The 20,950-nt window shown below is 40.9% G+C and overlaps 1 long non-coding RNA gene across 1 annotated transcript; it reads left to right on the top strand.

Moving 5' to 3' along the window:
• The first annotated feature begins 8,251 nt into the window (after positions 1-8,251).
• On the top strand, positions 8,252-11,644 carry LOC306980136. The gene is made up of 3 exons (XR_013793999.1): positions 8,252-8,440; positions 11,395-11,546; positions 11,619-11,644. It is a non-coding gene; the product is annotated as an uncharacterized lncRNA (long non-coding RNA).
• The last annotated feature ends 9,306 nt before the right edge of the window (positions 11,645-20,950 follow it).

The following is a 20,950-nucleotide window of genomic DNA, read 5'->3' on the forward strand; positions in this document are numbered from 1 at the left end:
AAAATCTATTGTGGCAGACAGTGGTTCCTAGCATTATTTGTCTGGTGTACTCCGTAATTCGTTCATTTATACTCCGAGTACCCCCTGCCTTGACAATCTTGCCAATATTATGACAAAGTAACTAACCAAATTAAGATCATTAATTTAATTTTATTTAATAGTGTGTTATGCTCAAAATGAAGCCAAACTACTCTCAAAATCAAACCTTTTAATCTGAAATAATTCCAAGTACCCCCTGCTAAGTGCTCAAGCACCCCCAGGAGTCCCCGTATCCCTGGTTGGGAAACACTGGATTAAATAACTGCAAATCTCTTTTGTTTCCCATCTGTTAATACAGTTACGGTAGTGGGGGAAAAAAAAGAAATACAGCAGAAAAATAGACTAAAGCTCAGCTTGATTGTATGAGTCATAAGTTTACGCAGTGGGTTCACTACCATGACAAGCTGTGCCAGTTGTGCCACTGATGCAAATCCAGCTTGTTTATTCACAACAACTCAGCGTAACTGCACAAGTAATCCAACCCTTACCAGATAACAGACACAAAGGCTAGCTGTGAGTTTGCTAGCTTGAACATAAAGACATAGTAAAAAAAAATAAAAAATTAAGACATATTTCTGATAAGTTTGCCTGGAGAGTCGAACGTAATATTACATAATTACACAACAGGGTGGTCTGGGGGAACTGAAAAGTAAACAAAGAAATGTACAGTATGTCAGTGTCTTTAACAGATGTTTTAATCTGTATTGTGTGCAATCAGAATCTTGTCTGAGACGATGTGAGGGAGATATGGCTTATCTCAGACGAAAGGCCCATGGGCCAGATGGGTCCGCCAAACGCTTTTGCCCAGCCCTCGACTCTCTCTCCATAATTGTAATTTTTTGTGGGTATTTTCTACGCCGGGCTGTGTAAGCGGGTGTATCAGAGGCACCACAACCTTCCCCTGCCAGCATGGGCTCAAATGACTCTATGCTATTCATTTTCATCTTTTCATTCTATATATTTATTCCATTAAAAGTCAATGCATGCTTATCTTTAAAGGGACTACACAGAGTTTAAAAATGTTAAAATTATGTATTTTCCTCCCCCTACATGTTCCAGCAATGTCCTAATGTGTAGAATGAGCTCAGACCTGTTCACCACAACTGCCTCTAAAATCCTGCACCCCAAAAGGTGTTAATTCAGGTCCGAAGCTTAATATAAAAGGTGCGGGTACACGTATGACCTGAGGTGGCAGTAGTGAGTATAAAATGGCCAATTTGCATCTAGCCCCTTTAACAATATTCACTACTATCAAGCGAGTTCCAGATGTAGTTTAATGCATTTTGCGATTGGAAAAAGTTGAGCAGCGTTCAGTTCAAGTGCGGCCCTCTAACTCTATTACTCATCTGGCTCCTTGTAAAAATGTATTGCATGCGTAAGAGTCGGAAAACCACTGCAAATTAGGACTCATCATAATAATCATCATACGTGCAGCACAAATGTGGTTAATCGGGAATCTCAAGCAACCTGTTTGTCTCCTGTGTGGGCAATACAGCTGACACTCAGCAACGTACAGGATCATTCCAACTGAACAATGAGTCTCCTTCAGACCAAACAGCATCATAGTCTGAAATAAACAAAAGCCATTCATTGAGAGGCCCCTATGAAACACTGAGGTGAACCTGCTGTCTGCCCCGGGTAATTCTAGCTCTGTGACTTGTGGCCTTTGCGTTCTATCTGAGTAACTCGTGCCACAATGCTGCTTCAGTGCCAAATGCTCCCAGGTTTCGCAAAGGTGACCGGGCTCATTCACGCTATACTCAAAAGCAGGAAGAATTGTTAGCATGGAAGTCTTGTGTGCGGAAAATAGATGTGCAGGTGTTGTCAGATAGCGAGGAATGTTGCTTTTGCATAAGAGGAAACAATTTGCCAGTTATGGGGAGGCATTAATGTCCTCGCCTCGAGCTCACAGATTACACTTCGGATCAAGTGGGGTCTTTCTGTGTGGTATTGTGCATGTTCTCCTTGTGTATGCGCAGGTGCTCCGGTTTCCCCTACCACTTAAATTACTCACAATAGGGTCCCCTTCGAAGGCTATGACTCCAGCAAATAAGAGATTAGCTATTAGCAAGACAATACATGGATTAGGACAACACCATTTTGGAAAAATATTAAATTGCAATTATTTGCTAATAAAAACTGTGGTTCACAATTTTTATATTTTCAAGATGTGCTTGCTGAGCTCTAGACTACTACTTTATAATAGGACCCCATAGAAGCAGGAAATTGTATCGCAAATAACATTCAGTGTAAAAACATGCAGTCACTGCACTTTTAATCATTCAAATTGATCATGATGGCATCATGAACACTAAAAATGCACGCACTCACTCTGTATCATACTCATAAACACATTGTTACAGCCATTTGCACTGCTGTACTGCACTATGTGGTATATACACTCATACCTGCTGCTAATACATTCACAATGTTGTTGTGTGATAAATTGTTAAATTGTGATTTTATATCTTACTGTCTATATATAGTTTTACAGTTTTAATGATTTTATCGATTACTATTTATCTACCAAGTTTTATGTTTTCACCTTTGCACCAAAGAAAATTCCTCTGTGAACCTGTGCACTGACAATAGCAATAAATCAGCTCTGATTCTGATAACTAATTTATAGTGGAGGCAACTTTAAATGATCGAGCAATTTCTTTTTACACTCGACATTGACAGAATCTAACACCAATATTTCATACCAAGTGACATAAGAGGACCACCATGCAGTGGCCGTGTGTGAGGGACAGCTGGCGGACCCCCCAGTGCAGCCACTCTGCTGGGGCAGGAGGACTGGGCTGACCCCATCAGATGGTGGTCTGGCTCCAGGTAAAAACATCTGCTGTGGGTGACGGGCGGGTGGTCGCACACATGCTCCGGCGCTCACAAAGGCAGCTCACGGCTCACTGCACGGGCCAGTGCAGCCTCTGCTAATGACCCTCCCTCCAAATACTCTCTGCTTTATTAGTCATTAGGACAGAAAGTGCCGCTGTACGGGCCTCGGCAGCAGATGACAGCGCGGCCGCCCTAGTTGTAAACAGCTGGCCAGACACTGGACGGACGCTGCAAATTTGTAAAAGAACTCTGATCTGGTTTCACTGTAAAGGAGAGTTTAGGCTGCAGGAAGCACTTCTGTGAGACAGTGGAGATGACAAGGCCTTTGAAAGCAGCTAATTGTAATTTAGTGCAAATTCCTCTGTAAACTCAATTAGGCTTCAAAGCAGGTCCAATTTGTACAAAGCGGCAATTCCCGAGTGAACTTTATAGCCAACATTAACGTCGTTATATCCTAATTGTTGACCAGTTCAGCTGTGTTTAGGTCTGACAAAACTCACAAAGCTATTAATCTGCATTCCCTTTAAAGTCACTTTTGTTTGACGGGCTTTACCCAATTCACATCCAGCTCCAAACATGACCAATGTAGAGCTGAGCAGAGTTGAGAACACCCCCAAACTTGAATTTTCAGCAAAGGCACTTCAGCCCCAAAGTTATTAGGAGTATTAGATGAAATATGATGACTGTAGGCGACACAGCGCTGTGTGTGGCTCTATGGTTTAGTAGTTGAGATAAGGAGAGCGGAGATGGCCATAGAGACAGCTGTTGTCTGCTGACAGGCCTGGCTTTAACACAGGGCCTCCCCGAGCTCCCAGGGGCTTATGGGAATTACAGGAGGAGGAGAGGACTTTTTAAAGACATTGAGGGGGAAGTGTAATAGCCCGTAGAGAGCACGGACTTCATCATTATTAAGTCAATGAGGTGTCTGTGGATGTATTGCAATGGTGAAAGCAAAAGAAATTAGAAGACGGTAGTTAGTGATGAAAAAAACTGGGGAATTGGCAGAAATTTTGGAATAATTTGTCTCACTGTGCTCTTTCAAAACATTAAAAAGCTCCATCCTGATGAGAAATGAGAACAATTGGTAGAAAGGCTCTGTGTCAATACATTGTGAGGCTGTTAGCAAAGCATACAGTGAGGTATTTGATTACATTTTACAGTCAACCGTTGATGCATGACTTCCTGTTCGTGGCATCACTGCTTCTGTCGACATGTCATTCAAAACCAGCGCTAGTGACACATACATCTCCAGTTGGCAGTAACTGATAGTACGACAAAAAAAACACGATTATGTTGAGCTGATACGATATATGACGGCGGTGTCCTGAGTGGTGCATTTAAACATGGTTCCTGACGATTCTGGATATATTTTCCATGCATTATACAGCGTAGGGGTCTCCAATCTTTTTCCCCCCACGTGAGCGATTTAAGTTGTGAGGATACTTGACACTTTGGACAGTTTGGCCAACAAAAACAAAGAGCACATTTTCTCACGCTATTTACTTAAAGCAGAACTAAGTAACTTATGCCCCTAGAGGCCATAAGCGCCACTGCAGGTGTCGAAGCATGTTGCGTTTTTTTACTCATCCATTGTCCGTGAGAGTAAATACTACGCAGACAGAAAAGACAAAGGGAGAGAGGGATATTGTACATCCAATTACACAATGGAGATATTTTTTTACACTCTAACTTGGCTGTAAATACTGCTAAAGTGGCGCTAGCCCGCAGTTAGCTTTTCCCGTTAGCCTGTTAGCGTCTTCTTCATGATTCTATTAGTGTGTATTGCGTGTCCGACCCGGTGCAGGGAAAGTTGTGAGGGTGTTTTTCTGGCCAGGGACACCAGAGGGTGATGAAAGACCCCCCGATCATCCCAATAACACACAAATCGGATTTATTAAGGTAAACAAGTTACTTAGTTCTTATTTAAAGGCACACTGCATAACATTGCATAACAAATGTGTTCCTAATGACCAGCTTGACACAGAAAATGCTATTCACTACAAAAAGTAAATATCAAGTACTGACTTAAATGACTTGAATTGAGGAAATGTATCTTGTTTTGAGCGGTTTTCACTCATTTAGACACTTTTCCTGATCGGACCAAGTTTACTTTGCTTGTTTGAAGACATTTCAGACCAGTTCTAGGGTAAATCTCGCTTGAAATAAGAAAGTAAAACTGCCAATGAGATAAGACCAATTTTCTTACCCCATTGGCAAAGAAAATTACCTGAAATAAGGACGAAATGTATCGAAACGAGTCTCAGAACAAGTGAAGTAATCTGGGACAAATGCCCAAGAACTTCTTAACTAGTCAAAACACTGCTGTGGGTAATCAAAAAATAGATTTCGATGAGACCCTAACCTGTTTAAATCTCAAATTCTCCTGCCAACCTATGTGTTTAAATTATGTTTTAAAGAGGAAATGCATCGATAAACGTGGCCAAAAAGATTTGTTGCGCCAAAAGTAATCAACCTAGACTCCTAACTCTAGAGAGGAGCCTATTTTACATATTTTTGTGTTGCTTGGAGGAACACACAGACTCAAGATGCTTGGAAATGTAGAAACCATTTGGAAAAGGCTTGATGATGGTCACTCATAAGCTTATTTTCATGAGCCGAAGTGAAGTTTTGAAATTTGAAGAAAAAGGATCCCCACATGTTTAATATTGTCGAGCCCTTTGCAAATGAAACACACAACAGTTATTCTATGAAATTGTAACACAAAATGGTTGAGAAGTGCAACATTTATCTAAGCTTTTTTTTTTCTGATCATACAAATTACACCTGACCTTATAATCCAATCCTGCCAAAGAAGAGGGGACGAATAGCACAGAAGCGTGCGATATAAAGACTAAAGGTTGCACAGTGATATGCAGAGAGCAGATAAAGTCAGGAAGAGCCGAGCTTCCTAAGAAAATATTTATCATTCCACAAACGTTTGGCTACGGACGACGTTGGAATTAATTTATGTTTTCTTAAGAGGGGTGTCTTGAGCTACAGGATGGGGAATTCTCCGCCGCTGCACCGGACATTTCGGGCCTCTGCTTATTCACAACTTATTAGAGCGAGTAATAGAAACCAAGAAGTCCAAGGAGCGACGGAGAGAGAGAGAGAGGTCCAGAAATGTTATCAAGCCACAAACCACAATGTTAGGTAAAAATAAAACGCTATTTTTTCATTTGTGGAGGTTAAAACGAAGGCATTGAAGAGATTTGGGGAGATTTACAAAGCACCAGTGCACTTAAATCGAGTATCAGGAATGAGCGTTCCGAGTTTTTACTGCACAGCGCTGGTTTTCGGTGCATAATGAGCACTGACATTGCAAGACAGTGTGTGAAATTTACTTGAAACGTCCAAAACTTACTTGATTGTGTGGTTTCCTTTTGATTGGGGCTACGCAATTTTGGTAAAGCATCTGATCGAGATCGTTCTGAACGAGCCCTCCAGTTCCAGTCAGTGCTTTTAGATCGAGATTCAGGTCAGTGTGCGCGTTTTAAGCACATCCAGGAGCATCGAGATTTGAGCGGGCGCTGAAATATGAACTGCTAAACTAATACAAGATCGAATCACGTGCGTTTCAGACGCCGTGGTCGAAACTGCGGGTTTTAGCAGGTTATGCGCACGCGAAAGACACAACGGAGGCAGGATTGCTCTTTGCAAAGAAAAGGCAGCGCTTTCTAAATATTTGCAGTCGTATTTTTAGACCTTAAACGGTTGATTATAGAAAAGTCTTCAGATACTTTCAGGCACAGAAACTTTTATCAGACAGACGTGGTTTAGTTTAGAAACAAATTTAACGACCATCAGTGTAAAGCGTGTACCAATTTGTAATAACTGAGTCAGAGTAATGTTGCCACAGGCCAGTTCAAAAGTTGACTATTCTCTCCATGAGGATTTAAAATGTGCAGGCATTTACAGCGCCCATACAATACCCGATAGCATTGACAATAATATTGAAAATAGGCCACGCATTCCCCACAATTTCCACTAATAGCAAAGGGCCCCATTAACCCCTGCGTCTCCGACCGTGCAGCTCGCCGTAGTGGCCTTAAAAAAAAAAAGTGCTTTTGGGAAACGGTTGGCAAAACAGTGGGTGAATTTCTCAGTCTGGACTCCATGAAGGGGTCCTTGAAGAATATGAATACCAGCCTTTGAAAAATGCTTAGCGAGGCTCCCCTAATTTCAGTTAATGAGGGTCTCCGGCTGCCCAGGGAGTGTCCGTGTGATTTGGGTGCAATCTTCTGTACTTAAGTTTGGAAAGAGAGAGAGAGGAAAGAGAGAGAAGAGGCTGTTGCACGGATTCAAGCAGGACCAAGAAAAACAAAAGAACGAGTTTAAGGGAGAGGGCCAGGCTTGTACCAATGTCATTGAAACTGATGTATTTGGAGAGCGGATTACTTATAATCCTCGGCGTTTATTGATAATTGAGGATGATTTGTTAATAATAAGGGTATGAAGACGGAAAACTGCTGAAATTGCATTATAGAGTCGGTCTGTTGCGCCGAGCTATAGTTTCATTGAGCAAGTGACATTATTATTAGATATTTATTTCAAAATGGAAGTCCAACATGGCACAAAAAAAGTTATAGACCTAAAAACACAGCCTTCATATTTGTAGTAGTCCATTAAATATTCAGTTTCCTAGTTTTATCATGACATGAGTAGCAAAATCTAGTGTTTTTAGGCACTGAAGTGAAGTGTTTGGATCATGCGTAACAACTAAATATCAGCTAAATAGGAAAATGATTGAATGTCACCAATGCGTTTTCAAGATGAGACCACTTGATATGAGCGTAACTATGAAAACGCATCTAAAAATCATTGAAAGACACGGTCAGACAGGAGTCAAAGCATTGCCCAAGCGTCTAAAACAAATCGGCGTAAAATGTCATTCACCACATAGTGCAATAAATATCTGCTCACCATCGTTTGGGGGGTGAAACCGTCGCGGGGGAAATCCTCAGTGAAGCGCCTCCATGCCCGCACGCTTCTCTCTCAGGCGTCCCGTGAAAGTGGCGAGGAGAGGCGCGTTTGTTTACCTCGCGCTGAAAGAAGTAGAAGAAGAAAAACAAAAAAAAGGCTGGAGAGGAAAAATAACACACACAAAAAACCTCGCGAGGAGGGTGCAGCTCGGCTTAAATGGCAGTCCGGGTGCGCGGAGCTGACAGATAAGAAGAACTCTCTCCGTCTCCGGTGTGTGCGTGTGTGTGCGCCTTCGCAGCCCCGCCGCCGTGTGTTTTGTTTCCCGGCGGTGCGTGGGGAAGTGATGTTAAGGAGATTTCTGGTTCTCCTCCCTCCCTCCCTCCCCTCCTCCCCGCGTTTCTCCTCCCGAGGGGCGCTCTCTCTTTTTTTTTTTTTTGCTCCAGCCCTCGGTCTGAAGAAGTGCTATCTCCAGCTCCTCCTTTACAGCCACAACAGAAGGACCTCACTCCGCGGATGCGCCTTTATCTCGGCTCCTAATCTCCTCGTGTTTGGTTAAGGGCTCTTCTCTTGAGTGTGTTTACTGAGGCAGCCGCTGACTATGGAAGCTGCGAGCCCCTCCGCGCCGAGGACAGAGGGATTTGTTAGTTTGTGCTTACATTGCGCTCAATGACTTACGGCTATTGACAGTTTTATCAGCTCTGTTTGTTATCTCCGTGGGAGCTTCTGTAATAATGAGCACTTGAATGCGCCACGTCTAAATAACAGGGATGCATGATAGCTAGATCCTATTGGCTAAAGTCATAAATCAGCCATGTTTAATAGGCCTTTATTATTATTTATGACTCTAAAAAAAAATCTGTATTGTTCGGGACTGTGGTGTAAAATCCACTGTTATTGAATTAGCAGCAATGATAAACCAATGGAGGTTTTAAAAGGTAAAATACGAGAGTTATTGTTCACATCAAAACATTTGGACACCACGGTGAGTTAGATGTATTTACCTGTGACTCAGCAGCTAACGGAGTTCTTCCACAGCTTTTTTCTTCACTTTTTATTTACGTTTTTAGCTAATGTTAGCTTATGAAAAATGTATGCTAACAGCTGCAAACATGGTGGATCTCCATGGTAACAGTGGATTCTCCTGAACTAAACTACCAACTATAGAGTTCGGGAAAGTCCACAGTTACCATGGAGATCCGCCATCTTCGCAGCTGTTAGCATACATTTCCATAGACTAACGTTAGCTAAAAACAGTATAAAAAGTGGAGAAAAAAGCCGTGGAACAACTCCGTCAGCTGCCGAGTTACTGCTGGTAAATACATCTAACACACTGTGGTGTCCAAGTGTTTTAATGTGAACAGTAACTCCAGTATTTTAACTTTTAAAATCTCAATTAATTTACAATTGCTGCTAATCCCATAATGCTTAGCGATATGACATCACATTCCCGAACTCTATAAACCAATGGAGGTTTTAAAAGGTAAAATACAAGTGTTATTGTTCACATCAAAACATTTGGACACCACAGTGAGTTAGATGTATTTACCTGTGACTCAGCGGCTGAGTTCTTCCACAGCTTTTTTCTTCACTTTTTATTTATGTTTTTAGCTAATGTTAGCTTATGAAAAATGTATGCTAACAGCTGCAAACATGGCGGATCTCCGTGGTTACAGTGGATTCTCCCGAACTAAACTAACAACTATTTTAAAAGGTAAAATTACGGAGACGTTATTGTTCACATTAAAACCCTTGGACACCACAGTATGATACTTATTTACAGCTAATGGAGTTGTTCTGTTTTTAGCTAATGTTAGTGTATGGAAAATGTATGCTAGCAGCGAACATAGCTAACAGCATGGCAGATCTCCATGGTTACAGTGGATTCATAAATGGAAACATTTCTGAAATTATACACTGGTGCACACGGGCAACTAACTAAAAAAATGTTTGTCTGGAGCAGTGAACATAAGCACCAAGATATGGTATGGTTTTTATTTAGAGAGGGACAGTGCACAATTTAACATGGTCAAAAGGAAAGATGCATTGTACCAGGTTAAAGCAAAAATGCTAATTTCCACCTGTAAATATTAACAAATATGTGTAGGCTCTCACAGTCGTACAGGAGTTGTCCATCTTCAATTAAGGTTCTTGAGTCATCTTCTGTGCTCTCTGACGATGCCTTTTGGATGAGAGGCGAAACGTTCTACACTTCAGAACCTAATTGAATAGGCTATTGACAAAAGGTTTAACCCCTACCCAAATTTAAAAGCTTCTTGAAAAAGTCAAAATAGCAACACAAAATTTGACTAAAACAAGGATGAAAATGCAGCAAAAAAGCAACAAAAACATGATGAAAAAGCGACAAAAATGTGTGACAAATGTGGGGGAAAAAGCGCTGAAAAGGTGACAAAAAGCCACAAAAGAACAACAAAAGAGCAACAGAAAAGAGACAAAAAGAGATGGAAATGTGGCAAAAATGTGTGATGAAAACGCACAAAAAAAAACAATGGAAAAAAATGTCAAAAAAGGGATGAAAACTGAGAAACAACGTGAGGAAAAAGATCCATTCAGATGAGTTGTGTAGGGTTAAGAGGTTAATGCCTAAGATGTGGATCATATCTGAGACACAAAACACTAGAGCAGTGGATCCCAAAGTGGGGGCCGTGGGACACTGAGGCGAGGCTCGTCGAGATGATTTTGAAACAATATATATATTTTCTTTTTTACATTTCGGACATTGAATTTGATGTATGCCTATTTCTGATTATAAACTATATTTGAATGAAATTAAGACAAGTAATAAAATACAGTATCCAAACTAACATTACACCAGATTTTTTATGTTTTGCATTATTATGAATTCTAATTACATTCTACAGAAGGGGGTCCACAGTTGTTGACGAGAACGAGACGAGAACCACTGTATGGCCAGCCTAGCGGAAGGTTTATTGTGCTATACCCATTTTTTTTTAGCTCCCCTTTGTGTTTACTCACATGCAAAACAAGCAGCAAAAGTGGAGTCATTTGTGTATTTTTTACTCGCACAACATACCCTTTCATTTACAACAGATTTGGGGCCCTAATACTGTATATACTATAATACAGGGTATTTCAAATGATACATTAGTTGCACCATACCCATAAACTTTCATTTTTCAACTTGCACTTGCTATTGAGCATCTGTCTTGATATATGAACCCCTTTGAGGGTCATTTTAGATGCATTTTTTTTTGTTCTGAATATGTTGAACACAATCTGCAAGCATTGAGATAGTAAAGTATACAGAGGAAAATCAAGTACTTTGATTGTGTTGAAATATCATCTTGCATGTACAAAATGTCATACACAAAAGGCATAATAGCTCTCTACCATTTTTGTTAAGTAAAAGTAGCTCATAGGGTACAGAGGTTTGGACACTCCTGGGCTGCATATTTCAAAACAAGTAGCAGAGAAAGCCATCAGTCACACTTTTCCGAGAAACCAAGCAGACGTGGTGCAGGTGTCTTCCTGTTAAATGGCCATGTTTTTATACAATATTTTCTTTTCATGTCGGGCTTAAGAGCAATTGTTTTAGTGTGTTCTCTGTAATTTAAGGAGGACTGTGTCATCGCTGGAAGCAGAGGTTTTGGAGGAAGCAGGTTCTTGGGACTTGGGACAACAGGATGGGCCTCTGACAGCACCGCCCAAACTGGACGACTCGATAAGACACGGAGGGGGCCACCTGGGACTCGCTCACGGACAGGGGGGTACGTATATGTCGGCTACATCAATGACACATCAACAGAAGAAAATGGGTCATCGTGTTTTTTTTTATACAGAGAATTGTAGAGCGTGACCAGACCTGGCTTAGTTGTGCATTCGCTGGTCAATGGGGATTTTCAACCCTTATGACGCAGTTTTTGGGCCTGAAGGGGTAAAATGGTCTGTTGTTGGGGGCCTAGTTCAGTTCCTGCTTTGGGGCAAATACCTTCCAGTCCAACCAGGAACGATTCAGTGACAAATTTACATGGTAAGAAAGTTATGAAAAGCAAGTAGTGCATCACTGCTTTTGGCACATAAACAGGTGGCTAATTACACAAATTAGATTATAATGAACGGCCTCCGCCCCCTGAGTAGTGCTTTGGCTGCTGTGTTTTTGTTTTTCAAAGAGAAGAGAATTACAAGATGTTCTTTGCACAAAAAACCTTAATCTTTTGCCATGCTGCTGTATTTGAAGTAATCCACTTGCATTTGGGGGAAAAGAACAAATTTGCATGATTGGTTTACGAAGCACCTGTTCGTCCCTCCTTGAAGCTGGGGATAACGTTAGTATTACAAAATTAAGTAAATAAAATAAATAACAAAGTAAGTAAAGTTCAAAAGTATATGACTTTTTTAGCAACTAAGGAATTTAACATATTACTTACATAAAATATGGCAATATATTAGTCATTTAAGTAACTCAAGTTACAAGTGCATTTTGGTTTGTATTGATGCACAAATGAAAAAAATGCCCAAACTCCCCCAAATAATATGAAGCAGACCAAATTAAGTTGCAAGTTAAATGGTCAAAATGGTAAATGGCCACATTTATATAGCGCCTTTCCACCTACTTTAGGCACTCAAAGCGCTTTACATCAAGGATCCACTCACCTATCCACCTGCTCATTCAGACACTGGACGTAAGGTGGTCGGAGTGTCCTGCCCAAGGACACAACGACAGTATTGCGAGATTCAAACCACTGACCCTCCGATCACAAGAAGGCCCTCTCTATTCTCTGCACCACTGTCGCCCCAAGTTGGTGTATAAGATCTGCATTTGTGTGTCATCAAAACAAAACCCGAGAGAAAGGGGATATCAAGGAAATCTTCGACTGCACTTCTGCATGGCATTATATTTTCAGATTATGTTTGCCCAAAGTAACTCAAAGTAGTGTAGCTCAGCTACATTTTTTAAACAGTATGTAATACAAACATATTTTTAGAACTGTAACTACTCATACAGAATACTAATTAGAATCAGGATGGTATTTTTGGAAAACAAATCCTATGTGTGATCACATTGGCGAATATGCACAACATTTCCTTCATCAGTCACACCAACTACTCACAAATGGCAGACAATTTAATTGCAGATCATTCCAACATATCTACCACGTAGCATATTGTTTTGTTATTAGTTTATAAAATGCAAGCCAGTTTACCTGTACATGACCTGCCGGCTGCCGTAGTAATAATCCCCATCTTTGCATAGAGCTTTGTCCAGAATTCCCCACAGAAAGTGTCTGAACCTGTAGCTCTTGGCAACTGTCTGCTTTTAGATTGATGGCAACAGCAATAAGGAAGAAAGGACATTTTTCATTTGTGAAAATGATTTACGACAGTCAGTCTATGAGCGCGATGGCTTGTAGCAACTGCAACGCATCGCGGTATTTCCTGTCACTTCTGGACTGTCCACTGAATTTTCAAGAAAGTCACAACACAAAAGTTTTGACGGTGTGTATCCCAATTTTACATTAATTAGGTGGTCTAGATGTTGAAATATGCTAAGGTTAGTCTTTAAATGTATCAGAGTTAAACATTTGGCGATTGAACACAAGTGACACATTGTAGAGCTCTTTTTTCAGAATGTATCGCTCTCCAGACGAGCTAAATGACTCGGCTAATATCGAGCTCCTGTGACTTTGCAACGTCAGCCGAACTGGAACAAGTTGCCAGATGACAGTATAGGTCTGGGAAGTCCCGCGGCCCAGACGGGATGAACCAGTCTGTTTCTGGTTCAAACAGCAGCCTCTGCTCCAAACAGGAATGTGTTATGTGTTATGTGTGAGAGTGTGAGTGCGTGGGGCAGAAATCAAAGCTGCCATTGTCTGCCTCTTCCTCCGATTCTGTTCACCGCAGTTCACTGTCTGTCCATCTGCCAGCTGGCTCTATCCCCTGGCGCACTTACGGTCGCATATTTTCATTGCACCATATAGGGAAATATTAGTCTGGGTATGGTGAAAGAGGCTAAGCTACAGAGGACCGCAAATGTAATCATAAATCATTAGTTCTTCTTTTGTTAAGCCGCAAATTCTGGTAGTTTGTGCTTCATCATGACTCATTTTAGGGTGAATTATCATCTGCACTAGAACTTGCTCATGTGTCATTATTAAGTTTTTTTCTGCTTCAACAAAGTGTTAAAGGGGGGGGGGGTATTATGCAAAATCGACTTTTTCAAGCTTTACATCATGTTATTATGTCATTCCCTCATTAAAAACATGCCTGAAGTGTTGCCTTGGCACATTCACGTATTTTTGAGTAATCTGTAAAAACTCTGATGGCGGCCATTTTAGGGATAGGTTTGCCTGAGTCCTCCTAGGAACGCCCCCACCTCCTGGAGACGCCTCCGAGCTTTCGTCACCAGCCGAGTAACCAACCACTGCTCCTCAGCAGAACCCCCTCCCCACTGATGCCACAGACAGCGTGTGGAGGGGGCGTGTCTGCAAGGGTCAGAGGTTCTTAAAGAGACAGAGGCCAATTTCAAGACATTCACTACAGCCATTTTGAGAGAGCAATTTTATACAAGGCAGTTATTCTAATTTACTGCATTTACAGACCAACAGAAGGTTTCGTCAGCATTGTAGTGTGATATAGACTGGTGCTATATGATTGAAGAAAGCATAATACCCCCTCTTTAAAGAAAGGTACTTCATTCTAAATCCAGCTCATATTTGGAGGACTGACTGTGTTTCTCCCCTCTCCACAGCGCATAATCAGAACCAGCCCCCCACGGCCTTCGCCATAGGAAGCAGTGATGGAGAGGCCCTATCTCGTGACGGGACAGCCCTCCGCCTGGTGGGACAGTCATTCTACCCACACCCCGGGCCCCTGGTGCGAGGGGCCCCTGAACCTGTTTTCCAAAGGTGAAATGTTTTTAGTTGATTAAAAATGGCTGTATTTACGCTTCAAGACACAGACGCATATGAGTGCTCAATGACCTGGGGATGAGGAGGAAATAGAATATGCAGGATTTACTCAAAGATATATAAATGAAACAGATCACATCCTCAGCTGCATTTTCCATCTGGGAACAACATTATAACACAGAGCGAGCTCAAAAAGTCAGTCTATCATTGTGTATTTTTTAGCGTGCATTAGGTCGAGGATGATTTCAAGACACAAAAGAAAATGTATTAAAATTATTAATTGAAAACAGCAAAGTAAACGATATACTGTTATGTTAGGACTACATTGCACATCTGAATATAAGTAGCACCAACTAAATCTACCCCGCATACATAAGCCACACTTGTCGATAGAGGTGTCTAATAGAATCATGTTTGAAATATAACTGACCTTGCATCACATGAATTACTGCATTTTGAAGGACTATTTTCTCGCAGATCACTCCGCCGCTGCGTAGCTTAAACAACCACGAAGCTGATGCTGCTCAAATATAAGTTATTTTAAATGCAAAATAGTTAAAGTGATTCTATAACACAGATGGTTAGTATGGTTAGTCTGGCGTTAAAAGTGTTTTGCCTCAGTTGCACTGTGGAGCCGGTCAGACTGTTTTTAATGCAGGCTAGCTGACATCGTAGAAATGCGCTAACCTTGCACTAGCCTAGCGCCACCAAGCTCTTCAAATATAAGAACTGCACGAATTTAAAGGGGGGGGGGGGGTATTATGCAAAATCGACTTTTTCAAGCTTTACATCATGTTATTATGTCATTCCCTCATTAAAAACATGCCTGAAGTGTTGCCTTGGCACATTCACGTATTTTTGAGTAATCTGTAAAAACTCTGATGGCGGCCATTTTAGGGATAGGTTGAGTCCTCCTAGGAACGCCCCCACCTCCTGGAGACGCCTCCTAGCTTTCATCACCAGCCGAGTAACCAACCACTGCTCCTCAGCAGAACCCCCTCCCCACTGATGCCACAGACAGCGTGTGGAGGGGGCGTGTCGGAAAGGGTCAGAGGTTCTTAAAGAAACTGAGGCCTATTTCAATACATTCACTACAGCCATTTTGAGAGAGAAATTTTATACAAGGCAGTTATTTTAATTTACTGCATTTACAGACCAACAGAAGGTTTCGTCATCATTGTAGTGTGATATAGACTGGTGCTATGTGATTGAAAAAGGCAGAATACCCCCTCTTTAAGAAAAAAATATCTCCAGAAATCAACAACACTCTGGCCCTATGTCAAAAATCCTGAAATATCCCTTTAAAGGGACAATACGTAGTTTAAAATGTTAAAATTAAGTATTTTCTCCCCCTACATGTTCCAGCCATGTCTTAATGTGTAGAATGGGCCCAGACCTAAAATCTAAAATCCTGCACTGTCACTCAAAAAGGTGTCAATTTGGGTCCGAAGTGCCGTCACGCACAAGCTTAATATAGAAACTGCAGTTATGCGTAAGACCTGAGGTGGCAGTAGTGAGTATAAAAAAAGACCAACTTCTCAGCTGGTGGTTCGGGGCCCTAAAATGGCTCTATTTTCAGTGGGTTGCAGTCGTTTTCCTAACATCTCTGTTGACAAAACTGTTTTTCTAGTCAGCCTGCTTTGAGAAAATACTGCACCACTGCGTTTTTATTCTTTGGCTCATAGGGTTTTTAAGATAGATACCCTTCCTTCTGCCAAAGCAAAACCAAAGCATGCGCGTTTTTTTCCAATTATTGGAGCTTGTGAAATTATTACAGATTGAGGATTAACAGCTTCTCGCCAAGGTAATAAAAAAAGCGGTGTCCTTAAATGCTAGCATGTGCTACGTTGCATGGCTCATTGCTACCACTTACGCAATATCATTCAAAGTTCAACTCAGTCATTTACCCATTAAATTTACATTATAAGTCCAAATTCAAGACTGCTCACACAGGCCAACATTCATGCAATTCTCCCCCCATAAGCGCCCGGTTCGCCCTCCTCCGTGCCCCCCCATGTCTCAGGAATGTGGGAATGATTGCTCTTAATTTTATAAAGCGCCCGGTTTCCTTTGGTTCAATTTTCACCAACATCGTAAAAAAAACGGCGCAGTTGTAAGGTCAGCAAGAAGCCATCTGGTTTTGCCATCGCCGCGGCTTTAATGATCGCGTAATAAAAGTTCAATTTGACAGAAATTACAACAGATGTTCGGGGGCTGTAAGTCTGAGCGGGAGCGGGTTTCTCAGCAGGACCCAAAACCCTCAGCTCCCTCCCCCTGATTTACCGGTTCAACCGACTGGAAATGTTTGTAAAATAGACGGGAGCGTTGCGTGTTACAACTCAAAGCGATTGGAAACGCGACCGAAGCGATAACTTTGTGAATCGTGAAATAATGAGGCTTCGTTGTAGTGGAGTCTATTAAACGGTGCTATATGCGGTCGCTGCAGGAAATAACGCATTATGTAAAATGAGTGAGTACATAATACACAGAGTGGAGCTCTTTTTAAAGGTAATGCGCCAGGAGTTGGCACTATTACCGATCCGTGCACACAGATTTTCATCCTGCTGCATTGCTTTTTGTTCTATAGAAGGACACATTGTGACATCTGGACTATAGGCAGGTAAACTGTCTTCATGATTCATCTGTTCATGGTAGAAAAAGTTATTTATAAAAAGGCTGCACCCAACCAAAGCCATGATATCGTCCCCTTGCAATTCACTGTATTCGCAGCCATTTGTGAAAGCTGCTACGTATACAGTAGACATTTACGTGTAGTCTGCACTGTTTATGCCTTAAAAGGACTATACAGAGTTTAAAAATGTTAAAATTAAGTATTTTCCTCCCTCTACATGTTCTAGCCATGTCCTAATGTGCAGAATGAGGCCAGACCTGTTCACCACAACTGCCTCTAAAATCCTGCACTGTCACTCAAAAAAGCGTTAATTCAGCTCCGAAGTGCCGTCATGCATGAGCTTAATATAGAAGGTGCAGTTACACGTATGACCTGAGGTGGCAGTAGTGAGTATAAAATGGCTAACTTGCATCTAGCCCCTTTAAAGTACAATACATCGACTTATCGGTCAATGAATGATAGATAAACAGTACGTCTATTTGCATTTCCCCCCTTTTTTTTTCTAACGGATTATGAAATGACCTTAGTGATAAACTTAAGTTAATAAATCCTCTGTCAGAGCTGTGAAATGGGACATAATTAATTCATATTGATTATGAATTAACTATTTTATGAATATGTAATGAATTTGTCAAATTGAGAAACACATAACAGTTATATTGTAGAATGTAGAATAGAATAGAATGTGAATTTGATGTAAAAAGTTTATTTTCATGTTGTTGAGTTTCTTGACATAGTAGGGTGGGCAAAAAAAAAAGCGCTTTGCTTTGGATGTCATTCATTCAAGTTGGAAATCCTTTTTAAATTGGGCAAAGACAAAGTTGTTTTGACTATCCTCATGAGCTATATTTCCTCATTAACTCTTTAACCCCCACCATAACCAAGTGCAGTTCAGCTTTACCTAAATCTGAAAGGTCACAGCCTATAGGCCAGAGTTACGCCTCATTTGAAAGCAAAGACCTACAAAACTGATCTAAACGGATCTATTTCCTCACATTGTTGCTGTGTTTTCGTCACATTTTTGTAACTTTTTCATCCATTTTTTGTCACTTTTCTGTTGCTCCGTTGTGACTTTTTTGCTGTATTTTCGTCACTTTCTTTTTTGTCTCATTTTTGTTACTACTTTGACACTTTTTCAAGAAGCTTTTAGATTTGGGTTAAAGCCAAACTGGAGAAAATGGGCTCGATTCAGGCGGGGGGTAAGAGGTTAAACAGACACTTAAGTACTTAAAGAAAGATCATCAGAAATGGCCATGCAGTTAGTTTGATTACCTCATTAAAAATACATGAGAAAACAGATACAAGTCTGTGTATCGTCACTTACAGGATAACGTAGAACCTTCCAAAGTCAGCACTTACGTTTTATCAATTACGTCAAACTGTCTCTCACTTTGTTTAGCCAGGAGCGACCGCCGTCAGACTTTTATCCAGCCCCTGTTTCCTCCGTTCAACCGTGAGAAAGTGTAGCGTCTGCAGCGACTTTTTCTCACCGAATGTTACATTAAAGTTTCGGAATGTCTGAGCGGATACATTGATTTGAACATCCTCGGGGCAGGTATTCACTTGACTCTTCTGTCTATGTTTTCCCATGTGTGATAAACAGACAGGTGTGTGAAAATAGCTTACATTTCTGTTCCATTTCCACCTCGGCGTGTGAGTCAACTGCAGTTCATGACACGAGACTTCATTCACTTTTTAGATAAACTAACCTTGTGCAGGAAAGTAATCACTAATCAGTAAAAGAAATGACTTAACATTTCCTGAAATTCTATTTATTCTATTTATTTATTGGGTGAAATGTGGCTTTAGATAAAAAAAATAAAAAAAACATTGCATTGAACCTAAAATTAGATAATAATTCTCTAAATATATCAATGATTCTCAATCTGCGGTACATCACCTGCAAAATGAGACTTTATGCATTTTAATTAGAGATGAATAAACCTTACATGAACTGTTTATTTTCTCCAGTTTGGCATTATCCAAAAAAGGTATTAGCTTTCAAATGATGCATTACATTGCTGCTTTCCAGTCGAGAAGCTTTTAGATTTGGGTAAAGCCGAACTGGAAATATGCTCGGTTCAGTCAGGGGTAAGAGAATAAGTGGTGTAGTATTTAGATATAAAAACCGCCCAGTTCAACCATGTTAGATTTGTCCTAATTTGGTCTCAATCTAATCTAATCTAATCTCAATCTGGTAGTTGGTGTAAAAGGTTTGAGAGCCGCTGGCATAGAATTGGAATAGATTGCGTTCACGTCACATCACAACATTCTAAAGAGCCTATGGTTACAGACGGCGTCACGTCCTGGAAGGTGGCGTGGCCTTAGCGAGGCTTTTGGGAAACACTATTGTTCAGTCTTTTTAGCCATTAAACTTATTTATCACACATAAATGAAGCCAAGTCTAAATCGGGTCCATTTGGAAGTTTATTCACAGCAGATTGTTCAGTAGAAGCGAAAAAACGTCAGTCGTAGTTCGCTCTAGCTAGCGTTAGCATTAGCACAATGCTAGCATTCTCCGTTATTTATGTATTTATAGGATCCGTTTATGGCATCCGCACAGTAAAGTGAAGATTACTGCGCGGATTTCAAACTACTCCTGGTATTATTACGCCTTACAATATAGTTCCCCCTTTTATCCGCTTAGAAAATCCACATTGTTTAATTTTGTGTATTATACTTATGTATGTAACACTTCACGTAACCATATTTAAATAGGGAAAACGTGGAAGAGCTTGGTAGCTTCTATCTTGACCTGTTTTGGAGCTATAGAGGAGAGAGGGAGAGGCTAAATGCTAACGCCATCTGCGCTGTGTTTACGTGATTGAAGGCACGGGTGAAGACCAGACAGGTCCTAGAGAACTTGTCAAAGCTAAGGTAAGAACATATCTCAGTATGTAAAATCGTTGGCCTATTCCTTTAACTGTTTTCAAATATGACCATTTATGGGTGATTACAGAGATGCCGTCTGTATCTGTAGTTTAAATTTGAGGTGGAGCAACTGACAATTCCATGACGGTAGCTACGGTACCTGCAAATTACTTTATCTTAGTTTTTGGTTAATATCTCAGTCGGGAGAATCCACATGGAACAAAAACTGTCTCAAAGTTCATGGTCTCCTCTGTCAGAACATATGAACTTATGTCCAATGTTGTTTCCTCATAAAGGCGTCCAAAAGTGGAGACAATATTCAAACACATGTGCGTGATGTTGTCCAGTGGAAAAAACTTTCAGCCATAAAAATAATGTCAGGTTTTTGAATCCAATCACTGTCAAATACTGATGAGGAAAAACATTTGTCAATTTTGTCGTTTTGGAGATTTCTTACAGTTGTATCGGCCCCTGCCCTCCACCTGACATTATGACATCATCACATTCTAAAACGTGACCGCGACCTATTGCCTATCAAGTGGTAAATGAGGCGCTACATGCCCACAAATAGCCATATGTCATTCGCTCTTTAGCACCTGTCTTGATAAATGGTTTCCCTCTGGCTGTGTATAGGTTTCTTGCAGGTGCTTTGGTCTGTCCTGCCTCTAAACCAAGCTCATTGTTATGGGCTATTTATAAAGGGTCTTGCATGATTGTGGCGGCATCTCGTAATATGTTCTGCGATGATGTCATTGATTTC

This window comes from Gobius niger, assembly GCF_951799975.1.
Source record: "Gobius niger genome assembly, chromosome: 20".
Classification (NCBI taxonomy): domain Eukaryota; kingdom Metazoa; phylum Chordata; class Actinopteri; order Gobiiformes; family Gobiidae; genus Gobius; species Gobius niger.